This window comes from Pyrus communis, chromosome 16 (genome assembly GCF_041283825.1).
Source record: "Pyrus communis isolate YQ-2024b chromosome 16, ASM4128382v1, whole genome shotgun sequence".
Lineage (NCBI taxonomy): Eukaryota > Viridiplantae > Streptophyta > Magnoliopsida > Rosales > Rosaceae > Pyrus > Pyrus communis.
This window is the reverse complement of record NC_142580.1, coordinates 26,131,337-26,142,602: the sequence shown is the minus strand read 5'-3', so window position 1 is coordinate 26,142,602 and position 11,266 is coordinate 26,131,337. Positions and strand designations below refer to the sequence as shown.

At 36.5% G+C, this 11,266-nt stretch overlaps 1 pseudogene; it reads right to left on the bottom strand.

Moving 5' to 3' along the window:
* Positions 1–7,226: 7,226 nt before the first annotated feature.
* LOC137732880 (flavonol 3-O-glucosyltransferase F3GT2 pseudogene) lies at positions 7,227–9,109 on the bottom strand (annotated as a pseudogene).
* Between the last annotated feature and the right edge of the window lie 2,157 nt (positions 9,110–11,266).

Here is an 11,266-nt window from a genome sequence, read left to right as displayed (position 1 = left end):
TGATGAAGCAATTGAACATGTTTTAGGTTGTAAAACTGCACATGAGGCTTGGTCTAGTTTGCAAGATCGTTATGCTTCTATATTTAAAGCCTAGGTTAATACATTAAAGACAGAGTTTCAGATGTTACAGAAAGGGGGTGATTCCATTGATCAATTTTTGTCTAAGCTCAAGCACATTAGAGAACAATTACACATTGATGGTGAATTTGTTTCCGATAATGATTTTATATTGGCTGCTTTATCTGGTTTACCTAGAGAATATTCTACGATTCGTACTGTTATTCTCACCAGGGACACTTCTCTTTCTTTGAGAGAATTTCGAGAACAGTTGCTTTGTGCTGAAGGGGAGGTAGATTCTGCAATGAGTAGTTTCATAAATAATTTTTTTTGGTTTGTTTATGCAAGGGAATAATATGATGGCTTCCTCTTCGGGTTTATCTCAGGGTTCTTCTAGTCACTCTAATGATATTCCTTCTATTACTGGAGGTACTATCACAATGGTGCCTAATAGTTTTGTGTCTTCTGGAATGTCATATGCTAATCCTTCTCAGGGGTCTTCATTTCAATCAACTCAGTTGCCATATTATCCTAATGTTCCTGTGATGTACCTTCATATCCTGGTACTTCATATATGGCACCACCACCTGTTCCACCACATGTTCCAATGTATCCTTCTGAATTTCCATATGCCTACAACTTTGTGAGTAACAGTAATGCACCAAGACCATTTTCTAATCAGAATAATGGTTCCAAACCTTTCTTTGGTTCAAAATCTAATGGGAATCAAAGTTTTTTTATTTTAGGCCTCTTCAGGTTGGTAATCAGAGTTTTAGGCCCTCTCCATCTTCTGGTCATAAGTCTAGTTGGTCTGGTAATACTGAATCTCGGTTGACTATTATTCCTGAATGTCATATATGTTTCAAGAGGGGCCATACTGCTCCTAACTGCTGGAAGAGGTCTACAACTTCAAATTATGTTAGTCAAGTTGTTGAATGTCAGATTTGTAGGAAACATGGTCATAGTGCCCTAGATTGTCATCATCGGAATAATTTTGCCTATCAGGGGAGTGTACCATCTCCATCATTGACTGCTATGCAAGCTCAAGCTCCAGTTCAAGTTCAAGTTCCTTCCAATTTTCTGCCTAATGATTCATGGATTATCGACACTGGTGTTTCACACCATATGACAGTAGATGTGCATTCTCTTCAAAAAATTACTCCATATCAAGGTAGTGATCAAATTACCATTGGAAATGGGGAAGGTTTGCCTATTAAGCACATTAGTTCTGCACATTTGCAAACCTTATCTCAATCTTTAATTCTAAGAAATGTCTTGCATGTTCCCACTATTGCAGTTAGTTTACTATCTGTTAAACAATTGTGTAAGGAAAATTTTTATTGGTTCATATGTGATGAGAAAGATTTTTTTGTGCAGGACAAGGTAACCAAAACTGTAGTTTACCGTGGAAAGAGCAGTGATGGGGAGTTGTTTCGAATTCCAACCAAGTTGATTTCCAATTCTGCGATGAAGTCAAATAAGTCAGTAGCTCTACTTGGTCAGAAAGTGAAGAATGAAGTTTGGCATCAAAGGCTTGGTCATCCAAGTGTGAAGTGATGGCTGCAATGCTCAAGCAATCTCATATAGTTAGTACTCCTGATAGTGTATCACATATATGTTCTCATTGTATCTCTGGAAACATGTCTAGATTGCCATTTTTAGATAGAAAAGAAAAATGTCTATTTCCATTTCAGAAAATTCATTCAAACCTTTGGGGTGGTTTTCGATACTATGTGAGTTTCGTGGATGATTTTTCCAGATATGTGTGGATATTCCCTTTGGTTAATAAATCAGAAACATTTGATGTATTTCAAAAGTTTTATCATTTTGTATTCACTCAGTTCAATGTTGGTATTAAATGTTTTCAATCTAATGGAGGAGGAGAATTTATGAGTAAACAATTTAGTGAGTTCTTGAAACTTAAAGGTATTCATCACATGATCTCTTATCCATATACCTCTCAACAGAATGGACTTGTTGAGAGGAAACACAGGCATATCATTGAGACTATTGTCACACTTATGACTGCTGCACATTTGACTCCAGATTGGTGGTTTCATACTTGTGCTTATTCTGTGTTTTTAATCAATCGAATGCCTTGTAAAACTTTGAACATGCAGTCTCCTTATCGGTTGTTATTTGGTGGTGCTCCATCTATACAAGGCTTGAAATTATACGGGACTGCGGTTTATCCATATGTTAGACCTTATACTCATAATAAACTTCAACCTCGGGCTACATTATGTGTTTTTCTTGGCTATGCCAGTGGATATAAGGGGTTTATTTGTTATCATTTGCAGTCTAAGAAGTTTATAATTTCTCAACATGTTATTCATGATGAAGACCATTTTCCATGTAAGTCCAGTACTAATACTGCTTCAGCTTCATCTGTTCTAAAGTCTGAGATATATTCTCCTATACATAGCTTTGTAGATTTTGTTCTTCCTTCATCTCAGTATGTTCAAGTTGCAAGTGATGACAATTTGATTGGTTCTCCTAATGCTTCTTCCCTGGGATCAGTTTCTCTATCACAAGGTTCTCAAGACAGTATCTCTTCTCGGAATTCTGAAACAACTCTCTCACCTCCAACTCAAACTACAGTGTTACCTGTCCTTCATCCTACACAGTTAGAGGTAATTCTTCCTTTTGAATTTGCTAATTCTTCTGTCTCTCCTACTAATTCTATTCCGAGAATGTAAACATAGTCGTAAACTGGTACTATTTCTAGACGAAATTATTCTGGTTACTTAGCGTCATTACCAGAACTGTCTACTTTGAAGATTGATGATCAAGATTTGTGTTCGAGTGGTTCTTCATTTGTGGCTCAAATCCATGATTTAGCTGAACCAACATCTTTTAGGAGTGTTGCAACCAATTCTCATTGGCAACAGGCTATGCAAGAAGAGTTTGATGCTTTCCAAAGCCAAGGCACTTGGATTTTAGTGCCTGCACCAACTCACAAGTCTATAATAGGTAGTAAATGGGTGTATAAGTTGAAGAAAAACCCCTATGGCTCTATTGCACGACATAAGGCTCGCCTCGTAGCTCAAGGGTATACTCAGGAGCATGGATTGGACTATTTTGAAACTTTTAGTCCTGTGGTAGGCCATACCACAGTTCGGCTTATCATTCTCTTGTAGCTCAGTATAGTTGGGAATTACGACAGTTAGATATTAAGTACGCTTTCTTGCATGGTGACTTGGAGGAAGAGGTCTACATGAAGCAACCTCAAGGTTTCATTGACTCTACACATCCAGATTATGTGTGTAAGTTGGTCAAATCTTTATACGGCTTGAAATAGGCTCCTTGAGCCTAGAATGCCAAATTTACAGGTTATTTACCTGCCATGGGATTTCAAGTATCTCAATCTAATACCAGTCTGTTTGTGAAATATAATGGGACTAATGTTATAACTCTTCTATTATATGTCGACGACATTCTTTTGACTAGCTCAAATTCTATCAAGGTTCAAGCAGTTATTGCAGAACTTGGTGATGTTTTAGATTTGAAGGATATGGGCACGTTATCTTATTTCTTGGGGTTACAAGTACAGTACAAGGATAATGGTGATATTTTCCTGAATGAGTCCAAGTATGCCATTGATTTGCTTCATAAAGCTGGTTTAGATACTTGCAAACCTGTTTCTACACCGTGTAAGCCACATTCTTAGTTTCTAGAGTCTGAAGGTACTCCATTGTCTGATCCAACAATGTATCGAAGCTTGGTGGGTGCCTTACAGTATTTAACATTTACTAGACCTAATTTGTCTTATGTTGTTGGTGTGGTTTGTCAATATATGAATAGTCCCACGACTGTGCATTATGAAATGGTGAAACAAATTTTGCTATATGTTCAAGGGACTCTACATTGTGGTCTCACTTATTCTTCATTAACAGATAACTTTCTGGTGGCTTATTCCGATTCTGATTAGGCTGTAAATCCCAATACCAGAAGATCTGTCACTAGTTTTGTGGTTTATTTAGGTTAAAATTCGATATCATGGCAATCTAAGAAGTAGTCATCAGTTTCTTGCAGTTTTACTGAAGTTGAATATAAGTCTCTTGCTCACTGTGCTGCAGACATTGCTTGGATTCGTATGTTGTTGAAGGACTTGCATCAAATTTTACCTGATCCTCTTATTTTACTCTGTGACAATTTATCTACATTAGCTTTATGCTCTAATCCTATATTTCATACTCAGATTAAACATCTTGATACCGATTTCCATTTTGTTCGTGAAAGGGTACAAAAGAAGGATTTGGTTGTCCAATATGTTCCCACTGAAGATCAAACCACTAATGTTTTAACTAAAGGTCTGCATGGTCCAATATTTTTCAAACACTGTTGCAATCTCAGGCTTGGTTCCTCGCCTAGATTGAGGGGGGATGATGGAATATAAAGACACGTGGCAATATGGACAGTGATGAATGCCATGTCAGCAAATATTGTTAGAAAGATTTAGTTAGAATTTGGTGGGATTTGTTGGAAGATTTGGATAAGATTAGCTAGGATTTGGCTAAGATAGCTATGAGGGGCTACTTAGTCATTAAGTATAAGGATCTTTATAAAGCAACCGACTGTAATAACTTTCATATGCTTTTCTAATACAAGTTGTATCTCTCTGCAGTTTCAATCTTCTTCTTCACGTTTCTTAGTTTTCTGGTTTTTTCGATCTCTTACTTTCACAAGAGATTAAATCTTTGCTGGTTGTCATAGATCATTCATCATTGTTAATATTTTGGATATGTTGGAGTCGACATAATTTGAAACAACTTTGATAAATTATGAACATGTCAGCCAATTTAATTTTTGACTTAAAAATTGGTGGGAAATAACATTTGCATGACGAAATTGTGGAAAATTGCATTGGGCAAACCCTTTAATCTGGTATTTTGGGAAAAAAATGGGGAAAATTTTTAGGCTTGCTTGATGAAATTATTATTGTTGCCCGGCGAACTTATGTGCTTTTAACTGACGAACTGTACCTATTTCGTCGGCCAAACATCAAACATTAATTTTTTCCTTAATGTTTTATTTAATTTGAAACGATTAAATGATCAAGTTGCTTTAATCTGTTGTTTTACACTCAATTTGTCTCTTTAAAAACCATCAAAATCAGAGCTAAAATAACCGTTAAATCATGATTTTTCGTTTTTAACCGTCGAAGGATTTTGTCCGTTACCTTGTGATTTTTGGCATATGCGATCTCGGAGTATATACAAACAAGTTTGATAGTTGGATAGATTAAATTAGTTTCGTAGATTGCGTATTTCGTCAAAACTATAGATTCAAGAAACACTTTAATATTTTGTGGTAACCACTAGTATAAATATTTTGAACTAATAACTAGGTTTGTTCATTGTATTCTTTTATGGTTGAGGAGTGTAGTTACAAAAAAATCATCAATAATCGAGCTAAAATACCCGTTAAATCTTAATTTTTCATTTCTAACTATCGAAAGGATTTTGTGCTGTTACATAACCTCGTAAAGTATGTTTTTGGTGACTTTTAGCATATGCGATCTCGGAGCATATATAAACAAGTCTGACAGTTGGATAGTCAAAATTAATTTTGCAGGCAGTGAAAATCATCAAAGAAATTAAAGATACAAAAATGTCCCCCACCTTTGCTGGACGGACAGTTTATTTTTGGTCGGTGAACGATAAACCCTAAATCATAAAATATACCTTTGTGAGATGAAACTTGAAATATTCATCACGCAAATGTTGCCATATTACGCGCCAAATGTTTCCCTTGGCACGAAAACTTTATTCGACAAGTGAATATTTGCCCCGTCAAACACTCTTTGTTGGGCAAAAGCCTCCAAAGAAACAAAATGTTGAGCGTTTTTGCTCGACGAACTTCTGAATTCTTTCAGTTAAATTAGTTTATCTATCCGATGAAATTTCGTTTGTCCGGCAAATGGTATTTTCTAATAGTGTTAGCTTTAGCTTTATCCGCCAAGGCTTGAAGGTAACACCTCCTAGGCTTGCCACAGAAGATAAGAGCTCCTAAGTACACAAATGGAGCCTTATCATATTTGAACTGCAAGAAGCGCTCAGCCACAACTTTACGATACCTTGAAGTGAGCCCAAATAAAAAAAATACTTTTATCCTTATTGATAATTGACTAGAGGCTCTACTATAGCTATCTAAGAAATCTTGCATATTACGCAAAGCGACCCTATCACTTCGGCATAAAATGAACAGGTCATTCACATACATTACATACAGGGAGAAACACAACCTCTTGGAACACAAATCAGCCTAGTGAGCCCAACTAGTTGAAGTCGACTCAAACCCTTGATAAATCCTCCTCAACTAGGCAAAAAAAGTAATGGAGAGAGGGGCCTTGTCTCAGCCTTCGTTAACAAGAGAAAAAAACATAGGGAAGAGAGAGAGGGGGGGGGGGGGGGGGGGGTGGGGAGGGGGGCATTAATTAAGATAGACAATTTAGTAGATCTTAAAATAGTAGACACCCAGTTATAAAACAACGGGCAACGGGAGAAGCCAGAATTATTAAGCATCTGCAAGAGAGAAGACCACTTTAATAAGGTGTCAAAACCCTTAGCTATACCAACTTTACCTACCATGCATGTTACCACCACGTAATTCTTTGTTAATTATTTATTCACAGAATTATTTATTTTAAATTTCTTACACTAATTCCTTTCCCGTCTTAAAGAAGTTCAAACTGAAAAAATTAAAAAGTTTGAACTAATCAAGTTTACATAAGTTTACATAAAGTTTAAAATAAGTAATTTTGTGATTTCCTATCTATACAGCGTGGATGTAAATGCCAATCTCTTTCGCCTGATTTCCTCTCTATAGATTTTTACGGGATGGTTTCAGTGGGGCCTTTTCATCTCACAACTTGGTATCCGTTTTTCTCATGATGCGAAATGATAATCACATGGTTTTTCTTCGCTTACACAGCTCTGTTAATCACATATGTTTTTTCTTCGCTTACACAGCTGTGTTTAATCATATATGTTGTTTTGGTTTGATTTACAAAAATAGGTACGACGACAAATCATTAATCATCAATGAAAGGTTCCCTATTCACGAAAAAGAAAAAAAAAGGGAAGCTATTCGTGCATTAATTAGCGTAGGCCATGGGACTAAGAACAAGAGCTGATACCAGAACACTACACCGGAAGAAAAGGTGATTAAACCGCCGGCTGCCAAAACCCACCCCAACTCATCAAACCCTCAGCCCACTCCAACCACTTAGGCTTGCTTGGTCTACATATTATTTCGTTTACCAAAGCGTTTAAATCTTCAGTTGTACGACCATACGATTTAACAGCCTCTTCAGCAAACTCTTTGAACACGCTAATCCTCTCTCTCATTTCCTTTCCTTCTTTACTTGATAAACATAACTGCAATGCCTTCATTGCTCCACTTTTTGTCATAACTCCTCCCTCGACCCCCACCCCAATCTTCCACACAGCCTCTAGAGTCCTCATGTTTAGTGGCTGATCAGCCTTAAAAGGCCTGCATATCATTGGCACGCCGCCGGTTATGCTCTCCAAAATTGAGTTCCAACCACAATGCGTCACAAAAACTCCGAGGCAGGCATTGTTTAGTATTTGAGTTTGGGAAGCCCATGGTACTACCTTCCCGTTTCCATTTTGTTTTGTTCGTTCAAGGAATCCCTCAGGGAAATCTTTTTCGTTTCCCCTAAATGACCAAATGAATGGAAATCCGCCTTCCTCTAGGGCTTCAGCTAATGCTGCTAGCTCATGCGGCGGCAGTGCTGCTACACTTCCGAAGCTAATGTACGCTACGGATGCAGGCTTATGGTTACCTAACCACTCTAAGCATCCGTTGTCCTCCGAAATTTTTGGTGGTAGTGGTGGTGTTAGGGTTAAGGGTCCAACATGGAGAAATTTATGAAACTTTTTCTTGAGCTCAAACGCAACTTCGAGATCTAAGTCTTGAAAAGAATTTATGGCAACTGCAGTTGCCTTTGGTAGCTTGAGTCCCATTTTATGCATCATAACTGCAATTGGGGATCCTAAATTTTCTGTTGTTATTCCACCAGGTAAGTCGGATGCAAGGAATGCTGAAAATCCAGGAAGGAATTCAAGGGTTTGATCTTTGTCCCCTGCCAAGAAAAAGAAACACAAGTAAATAAGGTTCAGATATATTGTAAATATTGTTTTGAAACTTTGATGATTGCATCTCAAGTCTCAACTTAATATGCTTCACGTATCTAACCATTTTTTCAGTTTAATATGTTGAGAGTGAATCCCACATGAGAAAGGAGGCACCTTGCATGTGCTCATAAGTAGTTTGGGCACTTCCCATTGTCAATTGGTTTTATGGTGGAACTTGAGAGTGAATCATACATGTGAGAAAGGAGGGACATTGCAAGTGCTTTTAAGTAGTTAGGTTATTCTCCACATTGTCAATTGATTTTATGTTTGGACCTCAATTTTCTTCAGTATATAGACTGTGAATATATTTCTGTGTATTAAATATGTTCATGTGTAATAATCAAATATATGTAACTGCAAACTGCTTTAAAATGTTCTGCTGTGAAATAAAATTTCTTACCACTAGCTCCCAATTTTTCTTTAATCACATCGTTAGCAACATGAATAAACAGAGGGCGTTGTCCAGAAGTCCACAAGGGTACCCAAGGGATCTGCATTTCCTCTGCCATGTCACAAGCAAACCAAAGGAACGCATCCGATATCAAACAGCCTACTTTGTGCCCTATCTCAGCCTCAGCCTCTGCGATACCTTTCTTAAAGCTGCCTGGTGCTGCCTTAAGAAAAAAGTCAATTGGCTCCAGAGGGTTCCCAGAAAACACATAACTTTCTGGTAAGCCATCCCATACGTCGTAAGGCTTTATATTGTCAAAGCCCTTAATGTTACATTTTGTGAAGAGGGAGCTATTAGATTTAGCTAGGCTGAAGAATGAAAACTTCACATCAGGGGCTACCGCCGAAATCATACGTACAAAAAGGAGAAGTGGGCTGGGATGGGATGCAAACGGAAAGACTAAGACGGCAACATGCTGACTACAAGATTTGTTACTCATTAATGGCATTGTGATGCGTACAATATGTCAGATCTTACTTTTTTGTGTTCTGCAAGCTTGTGCATGTAATGCAGTTGTGATGGTATTATATTTTGTTTGTGGGAAACAAGAGGAAGTTAATTAGCTGCGGACAACGGAAATCAGAAACATGAGGTTTTCTTTCGTTTTTGCAGGTTTGGAAATGGGTTAGTTTTATCTTTTGGGCAGCTTGGAAAATGGTTATTAGTTGGTTACTTTTACGGAGAGATTCTAGAACGGGAAATTCGGGAAAAAACCTTTTGAGGTTTTGTCCCCTTTATTAAATTCTTACTTGCCTCTCCGCACATACTAAAGCGCATGCAAAATATTTTTTTTAGCGGCCCCATAAGATGTGTTTTGTTAACTATTTTCTTTCTCATACCGCGTCCTAAAAATAAAATACAACATACAGTTACAAATAAAAGAAAATAAAACATAATTAAATCGTGCGTAAAATGCGTGATAAAAGAAAGTCTCATTATACGCACAAAAGCATTCTTGGAGATTAGTAATAAATAAAAGAAGAAATGGAGTAAAAACCAAATAATAGTGTTAGAGAACAAACTAAACAATTAATCTATATGACATTAAGCTAAAGACTAAGAATACATATCCATCATCTTTTTCTTACAGTACCACATATTCGAATCACTTCTATCAAATCTATTTGAATATTTTATCTTATTAAAAGTTGCTAAAGATGAGTTCATAGGGCATGTGGCTTCGTAGCGTAATATCTACTATTTTCTTTGACATATATGTCACACTTTCCCATTCCACATGAAACTGCTGTGTCAATTCAAATCCGCCACAACATTAATGCTTGTTTCCATGGCTGGGAAGTGTTTGAAATGAAAATATGAGTTGAATTGTAAATTGTTTGTAGTATTTAAAATACGTACATTGACAAAAAGTAAAAAAGATAGTCATATCCAATTAGAGAGACCAGAAGCTCAATCAAAGATAATATCAAATGTAAAACCCTTGACTTTGCATTTCGTTGACATTTGGAGCTGTTTAAATTAGCTTTTGTTACCAAAAATCTAAACAATAGAAAGAAGAACCTCTTCGAAGAAGAATTTACAGTAACTACATACTATAATGCTTTTGTCTACAATAATATTAACACAATAAATAAAAAAGAGTTCTCAAATGTACAGAATCTTTGCTCTGTTTTTTCAAATTCTAAAGCATGATACGGTATCTACCAAATGGAAATGATAAAAGGAAGAAGAACCTTAGAGTATATGAATGGGCAGTCTTTTCCTATATGACGACTAAATGATGTCCTCTATTTGTTTTTCCTTTTTTTTTTTTTTTTTATTGTCTCAACTATATTTGTTTTTCAAAAGTATGCTTGTATTACACAATTTGTTAGAAGATTAGTTCATTAATTGATACCATGGCCAAAGCAATCACCAAACAAAACAAACAATGGATTAACGGGATGTAAAAATTGCTTCCAGAACTATTGGATGAATAACATTTGGAAATATGTTAGGCTGGACGAACTACAATGTTGGCATCAAATGAAACCTTTCTCATATGACCATCAAATGAGTGGCAATTAATTTGAGAGTAAGGATAATGATGCAAACACAAAACAAAGTACATTACACATATCATATACCATTAACATGGGTGGGAAGAAAATTTTTTGAGCAACTTCCAGTCAAATAGTCTACCTTGTCAATTTTTGTTGCTTTACCTAAGGAGGCGCAAAATTACTCAATTTGAATGCTTTCAAATTGTCCATTTCCCTTTATTTTTTCTGTTTTCATGTCCTTTCGCAATGTTTGCTGGAATAAGAGTGCACGCACCTAATGGAATCACCAACAAAGTGATTCAAACTTTTGCGGAGCTTGCAGTTACACTCTAGAGGCCCCATCATTCTTCGTAATTCTGCAAAGAAAGAAGAATATAAGGATGGTGATTGAAGCATTCACCAATTCAAAAATTCAACCTTCGGAAAATTTCATCGATTTTCTCTCCCTTTTTGCATGATTTGTGGGTAGATAATAATTGATTAACCCGTTCTTCTATTCTTAAACGTGTGGATGGCGGTTTATATGTCCACTCTCTACAATGCACTTTGTTTAAGATTAATATCTATGTGTGGGTGTGCTTCATTTAACGGTT